The 12,605-nt window shown below is 43.1% G+C and overlaps 2 pseudogenes; both read right to left on the bottom strand.

Annotated features, from left to right (window-relative positions):
* Positions 1 to 235: 235 nt before the first annotated feature.
* On the bottom strand, positions 236 to 3,507 carry LOC136533936 (probable monogalactosyldiacylglycerol synthase 2, chloroplastic; annotated as a pseudogene).
* A 2,690-nt stretch (positions 3,508 to 6,197) lies between these two features.
* Positions 6,198 to 7,159, bottom strand: LOC136533935 (L10-interacting MYB domain-containing protein-like; annotated as a pseudogene).
* Between the last annotated feature and the right edge of the window lie 5,446 nt (positions 7,160 to 12,605).

The following is a 12,605-nucleotide window of genomic DNA, read 5'->3' as shown; positions in this document are numbered from 1 at the left end:
AAAATTGGAGACCTTATGGATGGCCTTCAAGATCTAGAATTGGGTTTTAGCTTGAACTTGTTTATGGTGTTAATTAAGTTGTAATAAGTTGGTTTGATTCCTCTTTGATGCAAATACATTATCTAAAAAAAATGCATGCATCAGTTCTCTCTAAAAAAAAAGCATCTTCTTTACTTGCATGGAAAGTAGAAAGCATCCAGAAACTCAAACTCTAGAATTGGAATATCAAGCTTGGTAAAGGATAGAAATATAACATTCTTAGTCACAATATATATGCAACTTATTTTCAAATAATATTCATATTCAGTAGCGAGAAATACATTGCACATCCCCGTCACCAAATACTGCTACATAATAACAAGAACCGACATAAAGGATCAAGTTAGCTATATAGCTAGTTGATAGTTCTTTATGGGACTTGCACAAAGATCACTCATGTATCACTATAGGCCACATGCGTCCTCTAGGAATTCCTATAAACCCTTAAGTCAGCAGATTACAAGGTTCAGACAGCTCAATAACTTCAATTCCTATTGAGATGACAACTTGACATGTATGAACAGAACTGAGAGCTACTCCAAGCTAGGCTAAGGAATAATGCCAATCTTATGTATATACAGGTTATCCAGTACGCAGAATATGTAACTGTAAAAGTATTCTTGAATTCATATATGGTACGGAATCGATGAGGTCAACGAGTAGGGGATCCGGGTAACTGCAGCTGGTTGTTGCTGGAGCTTGTGGATGTCCTTGACGATGTGAAACACGGCTTCGGGTTGTGCTAGCTTCAGCGCGTTACGTGAGTATCTCTTGAGCTCATCCTCTTCTGTACTGAACAAGCGCGCAACCTGTCTTGCCGACTCCCTTGGGTCCTTGGAGAACACACCGGCACCGTTGTCCACGACATAAGGCACGTTTCCAACTTCCTGCATAATAAGAGCAAAAGCTGTTGATTTGCAATTCTTATACACCGATGCAAAGAACCAATTTACAGAAACAATTTAGGGTAAGGTATAAGAAAAGCCAATAAAATACAGAAACAGTCACTCTCAAGTGGCCTACATGCTTGTAGAACTAGTCAGCCACCTAACCTAAGAATAATTTCAGTAAACCAAATTAGTGATGCTGCCAGTTGATGGGGTAGTAGAGCTGTAGAGGCTGGCTGAAAATTCCACAATATATACTGAAACAACAGACAGAGGTACACTGACCTGTCCTGGGATGAAGTCGTTCAGGATAATAGGAAGTCCTCTTATAAGTGCCTCTGCAATTGTACCAGGACCAGCCTGCAAATGCCAGAAAAAACATGCATGTCATTCAGTCAGTGCAAAATACTAACACTGCAAGCAAGCAATTAGTACTCCGAAATAAACAGTCATCAGATCAGATAAAGCATCACAAGCCAAGGACAAACTTTTGTGATGATGCAATCGCAGGCGGCCATCCACTTCTCCATCTGTGTTCGAACCCTCTGATCTGATGAATGAAGACAAAAAGAGCTTGAGACGTCAGGCAACCACAACCAGCAGTTCCAATTCCATCCAAACCGTAAAAATGCAGAGGTATCCATCCATCCGAAATGCGCATCTAAACAAGGCATCCTCATGCTCTAGATACGGCATATTCATTCTCATGCAGACATGCATGGTACCTACCTTGACAGGGACCTTCCATCTGAGGGACTGCAGGGTGGACCGCAGCGCCTGGTTCCTGCCGCATATGACAACGACCTGCCCCATCCGGCGCCGTCTCCGGTGCTCGTAGAGCTCCTCACCGAGGGCCCTCGCGGTCTCCTCCACCGGACCCATCCCCTCGCCGCCTCCCATCAGCAGAACAGCGGGCAGCCGAGGATCCAGTCCAAGCTCTTTCCTCACTTCATCCTGTGAACCATGCGAGCCAGCCAGCAGAGGTAAGGTAAAGTAAGCCGTCGGCCGTCGGCCGCCGGCGTCCCAGGCAAGGCATGACAAGGCAATGCAGGTCGATCAGAATTCGTACCTTGTCGAGCACGGCGCGGCAGAAGGAGGGCCGGATGGGCAGCCCGAAGACGCGGACCTGGGACGGGGCGAGGCCGCGCAGCAGGGCCCTGTTTGCCACTTCGGCGGACGGGCAGTAGCACCTTGTCACGCCGTGGTGGAACCTGAACCAAACCGATGTCAGCAAGACTGTCTAGAAACTCCTAGTTGGCAAATGGCGAGGCTGATGCACAACACTGCACTGCACAGGACGAGGAGGAGGAGAAGCAAGCACAGTGGTGATTAGTGGTTAGCATGCATGTGCGTACCATGTCGGGTGGCAGGTGTTGAGGTCGGTGATGACGGTGACGAAGGGCACCTTGGGGTGCAGGCTCTGCCACTTGAGCACCCACAGCGGGATGTGCTGCATCAGCGGGTGCACGCTGATGATGATGTCCGGCTCGTACTTCATGATCCCAGCCACCACCTCGCAGCATCCATTTGCAATTGCGTCGATAACAATAACTCAGAACATGTGCATCAGGGATGAATTGAATCAGTGAGAAAATTAAACTAAACAAGAAGACCAGCAGCAGCAGCAACAATGGTGTATGATCAGGCAATGCAATGCTGCGGCTGTCGTCTGTCGAGTTAAGCGTACGTACTTGGCGTAGTAGTAGGCAAGCGCGGCGAGGTACATGCCGTGCACCCATCGCGGGGAGGTGCCGTGGAACGCCACCTTCCAGAGCCTCACGTGTCGGATCATGAACTTGTACGACCGCTCCATGTCGTTCAGCGGCCACCCGCCGTACTCCTTCCCCAAATCCGTCACGAACACCTGCGCCAAGCAATCCAACCAGCAAACTAATCTATCGACTTCATATTTCATCCATCCTTTATTTGTTTTGTTAGGGGAAAAACTCCAAAATGTTCGCTGAAGAATTTGGAGCTCGATCGTCGATCGATTTCTTCTTCTCGAAGAAAGAATTCAAAAGAGTTCGAAAGGACTGGAGCATTGGGCGGGAAGGCAGAGACGACGACGAACCTTGTAGGCGTCGCCGAACTCGATGCGGAAGGCGTCGCGCAGGGCCTCAGCCGAGGCGCGGTGGCCGCCGCCGGTGTCGCTCATCAGGATCAGCACGTTCCTCGCCGCCTGCTTCTGCTTGCCGCCGCCGCCGGCGGCGGAGACGCGGGTGGGCTCCTCGGAGAGCGCGGCGGCCAGGCCATCCCCGGGCAATCCACCGCCACCTCCCCCAGCCGCGCAGTCGTAGAAGGCGCAGCGGAGGGGCTGGTACAGCTGGCGCCCGCCGCCGCCGAGCACGGCGTCGCGTATGGAGGTGGAGCGGCGGGGAGTGGCCACCGAGATCACCATGGCGGGCTGGCGGCGCCGGCGCGGGTTGCGGGGCCTAGGTATTCGAGCTCGGCGTGGACGGAGCCTCGCTGTTGCACACACGCGCGGCGAGAGCGCGGCGTGCAAGGCGGCGCGCGTGGAGAAGGTGGCGAGGCGTGGGAAGCAGGGGGAGGAGAGAGGCAGAGACAGAGGAGATGCTGCTGAGATGGATTACTTCTTTCACTTTGGTACCCTCGTCATCTTGCTTATTATTTCTTTCTAGCGAACGGTCCTGGAATCAAACGCGTAATATTCCCTCCTAGATACTGGAATTATCCTCCAAGGCTATGGCATAACGTGACTTCAGAAATATTTGATTTCTCCATTTCACGAGCACGGAAATGTTATTTCGTAACGAAACATGACGCTTTGTTTCTCATTTTGAACGAGGAAATGTCTTTATCAGTATGATAAATTTTTGTGTTGCTAGCCGAAACCAGTAGATGCCATTTTTGTATGTATTTGATACTTCCGTTTCACAAGCACAAATAATTTTTTCGAAACAAAACATGGTGTTCTATTTCTCATTTCAAATGAGAAAATCCCTTGATCAATATGTAAAATTTTGTGTTGCTAGTCTAAACCAGTACATACTACTTAAGTCCCCCTTTGGAACACAGGTGAGAAAACACATAAATATGGTAGAAATGCATGTGCAAACCTAAATAATTGTGTAAGATTATGTGTTAGGGTGAGTACAGAAAAAACTAAGAAATTTTAAATAAATATTAAGAACCAATTCATGTTACTTCTTTATTCAACACTACTACTTGATTAGGATAAATAAGAAGTAACAGAAATTTCCTTAAGAACATGATACCTTAAGAACAAACCGCGTGTTCAGCTGATCTGGTCTTGGATTGTTTCAGCTTGTTTCAGTTTATTCTCTCTCACAGAACATTATTGAATCATCCAAAATCAGCCGAACTACAGTAGAAATCTGTACCGGCCGAACGTCTTCGAATTTTCTGTAAACTTATGTGTGTGGCAGGGTACAAGAATAAACTAAAAATTCTAAAGGAATCTTAAGAACAAACCTTGTTTAAGAACAAAACATAGGAATGTGGTATCCTGTCCTAGCAACATCAACAATTTAGTTATCCTTGTTTTGAAGGCTATTTTAGCATTATTATAGCAAAAAGTTAGCTCCAATAGATATGCTATCTGTCTCTGTAAAATAGCAAGCTGACTATTCCTTGATTTTAGGTGGCCATATAAAGCCAACCAGGGCACTAGCTATCTAAAGATGAGAAATAGTAAGGTTATTGTAGACCTCTTCTTTTTTGAGAAGTTTTCTATTTTAAAAAATGGCTAAACTATGAAATTTGGCCACTCATTTTAGCCAAGCTTGTTTTTCTCTCACAATAAATCAGCGAACAGTACTTTTCAGCCTGGTTTTTCAGCAAAGCGAACATAGCTATTGTTCGTCATTGTTCCTTGTGCTTGTGCATATGGAACCAGAGGGAAGGGAATTTTTCCTTTAGTTTTCCTATGACATATTCTTATCAACCAAAGGCTGCTACAAGAAATAAATTCTTTAGAAATTGAAATTCTATAGTTTCCTCCTTCATTCCAGGGGGGTTCTTAGGCCCTGTTTGGCATGACTCCAACTCTGGGTGAAGCTGCTTCACTCCAGAACTCCAGGTGGAGTTAGCTCTGGGTGGAGTTGGAGCTGTCTGATGATGATGTTTGGCTGGGAGGGTGTCTCCAGCTCCAGAAAAGATGAGTTTGAGGGTAGATTGTCATTCTTGCCCCTGGTTCGACTTGAACTACTTATCACAAATATGAAATGAAAGTACATGCAGTGGAGTCCAAAATAATAATAAATTACATGTCATTTGCCTAGAACTGAAATTATGAAATAAGTTCATAGTTCCAAAATAAGGTCGTTACAATAATTATTGCACTAATTCCATGCTAGGGCGATGGATGTAGCCATATTATTACGAAAGGTGTCCATAGACACAAAGCTTGATTTCGAAGTTGATCCATCGGAGGCATGTTGAGACACGGCATACTTGTTGTACCTTTCTAAAATAGTAGACATGTAGGTAGGATCTCTATCAAAATTAGCAAAGTCCACATCAACACTAGCATGTTCACGTATGAAATTGTGTAGGACCATGGTAGCTGCAATAATCTTCTTTTGTGTGACCATTAATAACTGGGCATCTTGTAAAGAATTTGCCATTTTATTTTTAATATTCTAAATGAGCGCTCAATAACATTATGAACAGATGAGTGTATATGGTTGAACTTCTCTTTTGGAGTATTTGGTTCCATACCTCGATGCCACTCGGGTAAGTGGTATCTTTCACCCTTGTATGGAGCTAGGTACCCCGGACGATTAGGATAGCCCGCATCTACAACATAGTACTTGCCTACAAGTATGTAAAACAAGATAAGTTTGTGCATTCAAGTATGAAAAAGAACGTAAGCAAAAATATTTACCTTGAGGAGGATGTGGGAAGACATCTACATCTGCTTCCAATGCATGGTACAATACACTAGTGTCATGCAAAGAACCCGGTTGACCCGTAGCCACATACGTGAAGCGCATATCAAAATCACAAACGGCAAGCATATTTTGAGTTGCAATTCCAGTCTTACCAATATATCTCACTTGTTCTTTAGGTGATAAAGACACACGAATACGGGTTCCATCAAGTGCACCAATGCAATCCTTAAAATATGGATATGCTCTCTTGTCATTCCTAATCCTCTTGTGCACATTGACATAAATGAAATGTAAGATACAACTGCCATACATAAATGAACTGCAAGAAAATAAAATGTAGTATACATGCGACAAAAATAAAATGTAGCATACAACTGCCATACTCTCACTACCATTTCTACTTTTCATATTTATCATTGTACTTCCTCCTAAGCCAATTGAACCTAATCTCATTAGTAGGCAAGGTCATGAACATCTCCCTTTGCTCCTTCTTCACAAACAGTTCAGTTGCAAATGTAATGTTCATTGCTATCATAGCCAGCCCCACAAGCAATCACAACCTCCATCACTTCATCAATAGAGTATTTTTCATGTCTCTTCGAAACATATTCATTGCCTGAACTTGCCATACTGTTTACTGCTTCTTAAATTAGGAGTGCATTTCCAGACTTCACCTTCTTGCCACTTCTTTCAATAGGCCTAGCCAATCTCTTACCACTAGCAGGTGGAGGAGAAATACCAATATCCTCCTCTTGTGTTTCAGGAATGACATCATCATCTTGTGGCTCAAAATTGGTTGCCTCATCTTGTGTCTCATCAACATTTTCAGTTGCTTCAACATTCACAACATGAGGAGACCAATGATCAATACCAATAGTAGTGATGTCAACAAAACACTTGCCTAAGTCATCTTCATTCTTAAGGCCCTTCTTTTTGAACTTTCCACAACCTGGAATGTCCTGAAATAAGCAAAACAACACATATTATTATAAGTATTACCAATAGATTTGACATATGGAAAACAAATATAGCAAAATTTTTGAACCAACTTATAGCTCTAGCTTTTTTCCACCATTCATCATCCATAGCAATAGTCTTCTTTATAGGATCCCAACCAGTCCCTATTTGCCTCAGCATTAGTTTCTTCCATGCCTTGAAATCTTCCTTCAACTTGTCCCATTTGTTCTTTATCTGAATCTTGGTAACCACAATTCCAGTCTTTTCTTTGAATCCTTTCTCAACCTCAGTATAACCAAGTGCATTCAAGTGTGTGTTTGGCCGATTTCCTTTTCCAACTTGTTCAGCAAACAACATACACAACACTTGAGTGTTCTCCGAGTTCTAATCAATTTTAGGCATCTATTGAGCTCACAAATTTCATATATGAGGTTCTCATTATGCTGAGCAATTTCAACTGGAATATACTTATAAGTGCAATCAAGCCCTATTGTGGGTTTTGGCATTGATGACGACCAAATTAGAGAACTAATGAGGTTTATCGAGATGACAAGCAGGGAATCAAAGAATGAGGATGATGTATAGGTTACAGGTGTCCTAATTAAGAAAGGTGGCTAGACCTAGCTTAAAAAAGGTTTAAATTCTTTTATGTTTTGAATTTGAGTTTAGAGAAAGCTGTACTATTAAGAGGGATTTTAGGACAGTTGGTCAACTGTTGAACCAGATGCTCAAATTCACAGATCTACATCATCTCACCTAGTCAAAACAGCCAACCAAATTTTAGATCATGTTACCTGTTTTGGCTAGAGCGGCAGTGCCGCCCTGTTAAGAGCGGTAGTGCCGCCCTTAACCGACCGTTGGGCTCAAGGGGTATTATTCCCCTCAGACCCGGCCCACAACGGTTATCTTCCTCACTGAGTCACTCTGCTCGAAAATAGATAGAACCAAAGTTCATCCCTCTCCTCCATTGTTGCTCCTCCATCCCTTAAGCAAATTCTTGATTCCAACCATCAAACTTGAGAGAAAAGGCAGCAAAAACTCGATTAGAGAGTAGATCCACTGATTCCCAAAGTCTAAGAGTATTTGGTTCACGTTTGGCCGGTGGTTCTAGGGTTTATTACTCTTGGAGCTTACTCCTAGCCGACTAGGCGTCGCCCTTGTGCTTGCCAACTTATGTGGCAGCCTTAGGAGGTTTGTAACCTCATTCGAAAGCTAAGAAATCACCCCTCACTTCAAGAGTTTACTCTCTTGATTGAGAACGAGGGTAAGGCGAGCCTTTGTGGCAAGCTCAAGCCTTTTGTGGCTTCCTCAACAACGTGGACTTAGGCAAACCTTAGTGGTGAGCTGAACCACGGGATAAATCTTGTGTCTTGCGTGCTTCATCTTGATTATACTTGTTGTTTACTTTGTTGCTAGCTGTTGTTAGGGTTTAGTTGCTCGATTTACATTTGTGTGAAGTTTTTGTGGTATCCAGTCTTCGAACTGGATCTTGAAGTTATATTGCAGGATTAAGCAGCTAGTGAGGTCAGGTTCATATCTATTAAATCTCAACTGTGTTAGATTAATTTCTATAGAGCGGCAATGCCGCCCTATAAGGCCGGCAGTGCCGCTCTCAGTTCTAATAGAGTTTTGAGTTAAATTTTTATAGGCCTATTCACCCCCCCTCTAGGCCTTCTTTGTCATCCTGTAGATCCTACAAGTGGTATCAGAGCGAGATTGCTTCGCATACGCTTCACCGCGTGAAGTATGGAAGAAGGAGAAGGTTTGAAGAACATTCGCGTTGCGAACGCAAGTGGTGTACATGTTGAGGATGTCGACAGCAGCAGCGAGCTGTCCATGTCCACAGCAAGTGATGCCACCATCAAAGAACCCAAGACCACCGATGCCGAAAGAAGAAAGGCAAGAAAAGAAAGAAAAGCCACAAGATCTCGACAAGAGAAGCTAGAGAAAAGAAGAAGGAAGAGCAGCGTCTCAAAGACAAGAAGAAGAGAAAAGAAGAAAGAAGAATCACAAGAGAGGCAAGAGCTAAGAGAAGGGCAGCAAGAACTCAAGAGCAAGAGAAGAATGAGTATGATGCATCATCTAGTGAGCTCTCTAGTAGCTCGGACGATGGATATGATGATGTATCATACCATGCTTCAAAGATAGCAAGGAGGTGAAGAGCAAGGACAAAAAGAAGGATAACAAGGACAAGGGCAGCAACAACAACAAGAACACATATGACACCGTATCCTTTAATTATTCTTATTTGTCTAACCATAACAAAAGGTCCTTTGTCAATGTACCCGCAGGAAAGTTGCCTCATTTTGATGGGACAAACTTTACCAAGTGGAAGCACTTAATGAGTGCCTATCTTGTAGGTCTTCACCCTGGTCTTTGGGAGATTGTGGTGAATGGATTACAGCCACCAGAAGATCCCAAAGCGCCAACAAATGAAGAGCTAGCTGCTGTCCATCTCAATGGCCAAGCCACAAGTATTCTCCTTAGTGCCTTGGATGGAAATGAGTACAACCGAGTGATGAATGTCAATGTTGCAAAACAGATTTGGGACACTTTGCATCTAGCACATGAAGGTGTAGATAAAGTGAGGAAAGCAAAGATTGATTTGTTGATGGCCAAGCTCAATAGGTTCGTAATTATAGATGGAGAGGGGCCATAAGAGATGTTTGATAGATTAATGACCTTGGTGGGCAAGATTAGAGGCTATGGGTGTGATGAGCTTGATGATCACAAAGTTGTGAAGGTTATGTTGGAGGCCTACTCACCAAGAAATGAGACCGTAGTCACCTTGATTAGGGATAAGAAGAAGTTTGAGCACTTCACACCTAATGATGTGCTTGGAAGATTGTTGACATTTGACATGCAAATAGAAGAAGCTAATGAGAGGAGAAGACTTGGTGAGTTGCAAGCCAAGCTAGAAGGCATGAAGATCAAGGAAGTAGCTCTCAAGGCCAACAAATTAAGCAATCAAGGCATCTCCAACAAGGTAAAGGGCAGCAAGCAAGCATCAACAAGTCAACCCAAGGAAATCAAGTCAACTCCATAAAATGATGATCCAAGTTCATCCTCAAGTGAAGATGAAGATGATGGGGCTGATTATATGAAGATTGATGACATGGCTTTGTTCATGAAGAGCTATCACAAGGGGTTGAAAAAGAATGGGTACAAAATAGTGCAAAGAAGGTTCCCAAATAAGAAGAAGAGGACTTGCTACAATTGTGGCAGCACAGAGCACTTCATTGCTAAGTGTCCTTATGATAAGAAAGAGAACAAATATAAGAAGGACAACAATGAGGGTAGGCATGAGTACAAAAAGAGATACAAGCAAATGGGAGAGGCACACATTGGGCATGAGTAGGACTCAACTAAAGAGTCAAGTGAAGAGGATGTGAAGATTGCAACCGTGGCTATTCAAAAGTCATCCTCTACATCAAGGCTCTTCAACAACATGTCCGATGATGATGACCACCGCTCCACTCACGTTTGTCTTATGACAAAGGGTGAGAAGGTAAATCGAAAAGCTAAATCTCCTCCACCTCCTAGTGACATCTCTAGTAGTGAACTTAGTGATTCTAGCGATGATGATACTAGTGATGTTGAGAAATATGTTAAGTTGACCAAAAAGTTAGATTCTAAAACCAAGCTCTTCATCATGAATCTAATGGAGGAACTAGAAGTGTCAAAGTTGAGCTAGCCGATAGAGATGATTATCTTGAGGAAACCGAAAAGATGTATATTGGCTACAAGGAAGCTCTTGAGTTAGAGAGAAGTGAGGTAAACTCTTTGAATAAGGCCTTGGCCAAAGAACAAAGAGAACATGCTCTCACAAAGAAGACAAATATTGCACTCAATGACAAGTATTGTGTCTTAGTTGAAAAGCACAACAAACTTGAGAAGCAATATAACCTTCTATGCGAGAGCACCCTACTTCCCTCCAACACAAATGACATTTCTATTTTCTCCACTAGCTAAGGGTGTGGAAAATGCTATAATCTTGACTTAAAAGTTTATTCCACTAACCTTGCAAACTTGAAGGTCATGAAAAAGGAGATTGCTAGGCTCAATGCTATGTTAGGAAAAAGGGGCATGGAAGGTAAGAAACCTACTGGTGGAAAAGGAGAAAAACCAAAGAAGACACAATACAAAGATGGAAGAAAATCCACGCATCAAAGATGGGCTTAGGCATACTCATGGAGGTAAAACTAATGGGAGAAAGGTAATAAATAGATATGAGTGTGTTTAGTTCATGAGCAAAGGGCAGGAAGGTACAGATAGGTCTGCACAGAAGGTGGCACAAGGCCAGCCCAGAGCAGCACCGCGGCCTATGGGCAGCAGTGCTGCTGTGAAGGGCAGCAGTGCCGCTCCCCACAGAAAAGGGAAGACCACCTCCTACTCCTCTGCTCATGACAAGCCCAAGAAGAAGGTGTCACTTCCAGAGCAGGTTGTTCAAAAACCAAAGAAATCTATTTAGGTCACTCCAAATAGATATTCTTATCAACCAAAGGCAAAATCACCTCCTCAATGTTTGGATTCTAACTTTGTTTTGCAGCACAACAGCAAGGGGGAGGTGTTTGCCAAGTTTATTGGCAATGGTCAAAATGTTTATCATAATGCTTCTATTTGGGTTTCTAAAGTTCTTGTGACTAACATGCAAGGCCCCAAGAATATTTGGGGACCTAAGACTAGGAACTAAACTTGTGTTGTAGGAATACTCCTCCAGTGGGTTAAGTTGGGTGCTTGACAGTGGCTATACAAATCATATGACCGGAGAAATGAGTATGTTCTCATCATATTCCCCAACTACAAATTCAGATGAAAATATCATATTTGGTGATAATTCAAAAGGGGTGTGATTGGACTTGGTAAAGTAGTTATTACACTTGATCATTCAATTACAAATGTCTTACATGTTGATTCCTTGAAGTATAATCTATTGTCTGTCTCTCAATTATGTGAGATGGGCTACAATTGTCTCTTCACGGATAAGGGTGTGGAAGTCTCTAAGAGGGAGGATTCCTCAATTGTCTTTACGGGTCACCTTAAGAACAAGCTTTACTTAGTTGATTTCAGCAAAAGTAAAGCTAAGCTTGAGACCTGTTTAGTGGCAAAATCTAGCATAGGTTGGCTATGGCATCACCGACTGGCTCATGTCGGGATGAGGAACTTGGCCAAACTCCTAAAAGATAACCACATTCTTGGACTAACCAATATTCAATTTGAAAAAGACAGGATTTGTAGTGCTTGCCAAGCTAGAAAGCAAGTAGGTGTACCACACCCACCAAAGAGCATCATGACTATCACACAACCACTGGAGTTGATTCACATGGATCTCTTTGGACCGGTCGCCTACATAAGCATCAGGGGGTAACAAATATGGTCTAGTTATTGTTGATGATTATTTCCGTTTCACTTGGGTGTTCTTTGTTTATGATAAGTTCTAGGTGCAAGAAAAGTCAAAATATTTATGAGAAGGTCACAAAGGGAGTTCAGCCTTTCTATCAAGAAGATAAGAAGTGACAATGGGACCGAATTCAAGAACACTCTAGTTGAAGAGTTTCTTGATGGTGAGGGCATCAAGCATGAGTTTTCAACTCCTTACACCCCTCAACAAAATGGTGTAGTAGAGAGGAAGAACGCTACACTTCTTGATATGTCAAGGACAATGCTAGATGAATACAAGACGTCAGACCTCTTTTGGAGTGATGCCGTCAACACCGCTTGCCATGCCATCAACCGTCTCTACTTACACAAGAAACTCAAGAAGACTTCATATGAGCTTCTAATCGGGAATAAACCAAAGGTGTCATACTTTAGAGTGTTTTGGTGCAAGTGTTTTATACTTAACAAA

This window comes from Miscanthus floridulus, unplaced genomic scaffold, assembly GCF_019320115.1.
Source record: "Miscanthus floridulus cultivar M001 unplaced genomic scaffold, ASM1932011v1 os_1330, whole genome shotgun sequence".
Taxonomy (NCBI): Eukaryota; Viridiplantae; Streptophyta; class Magnoliopsida; order Poales; family Poaceae; genus Miscanthus; species Miscanthus floridulus.
Note: the sequence above shows the minus strand (reverse complement) of the source record. Positions and strands in the feature narration are given on the sequence as shown.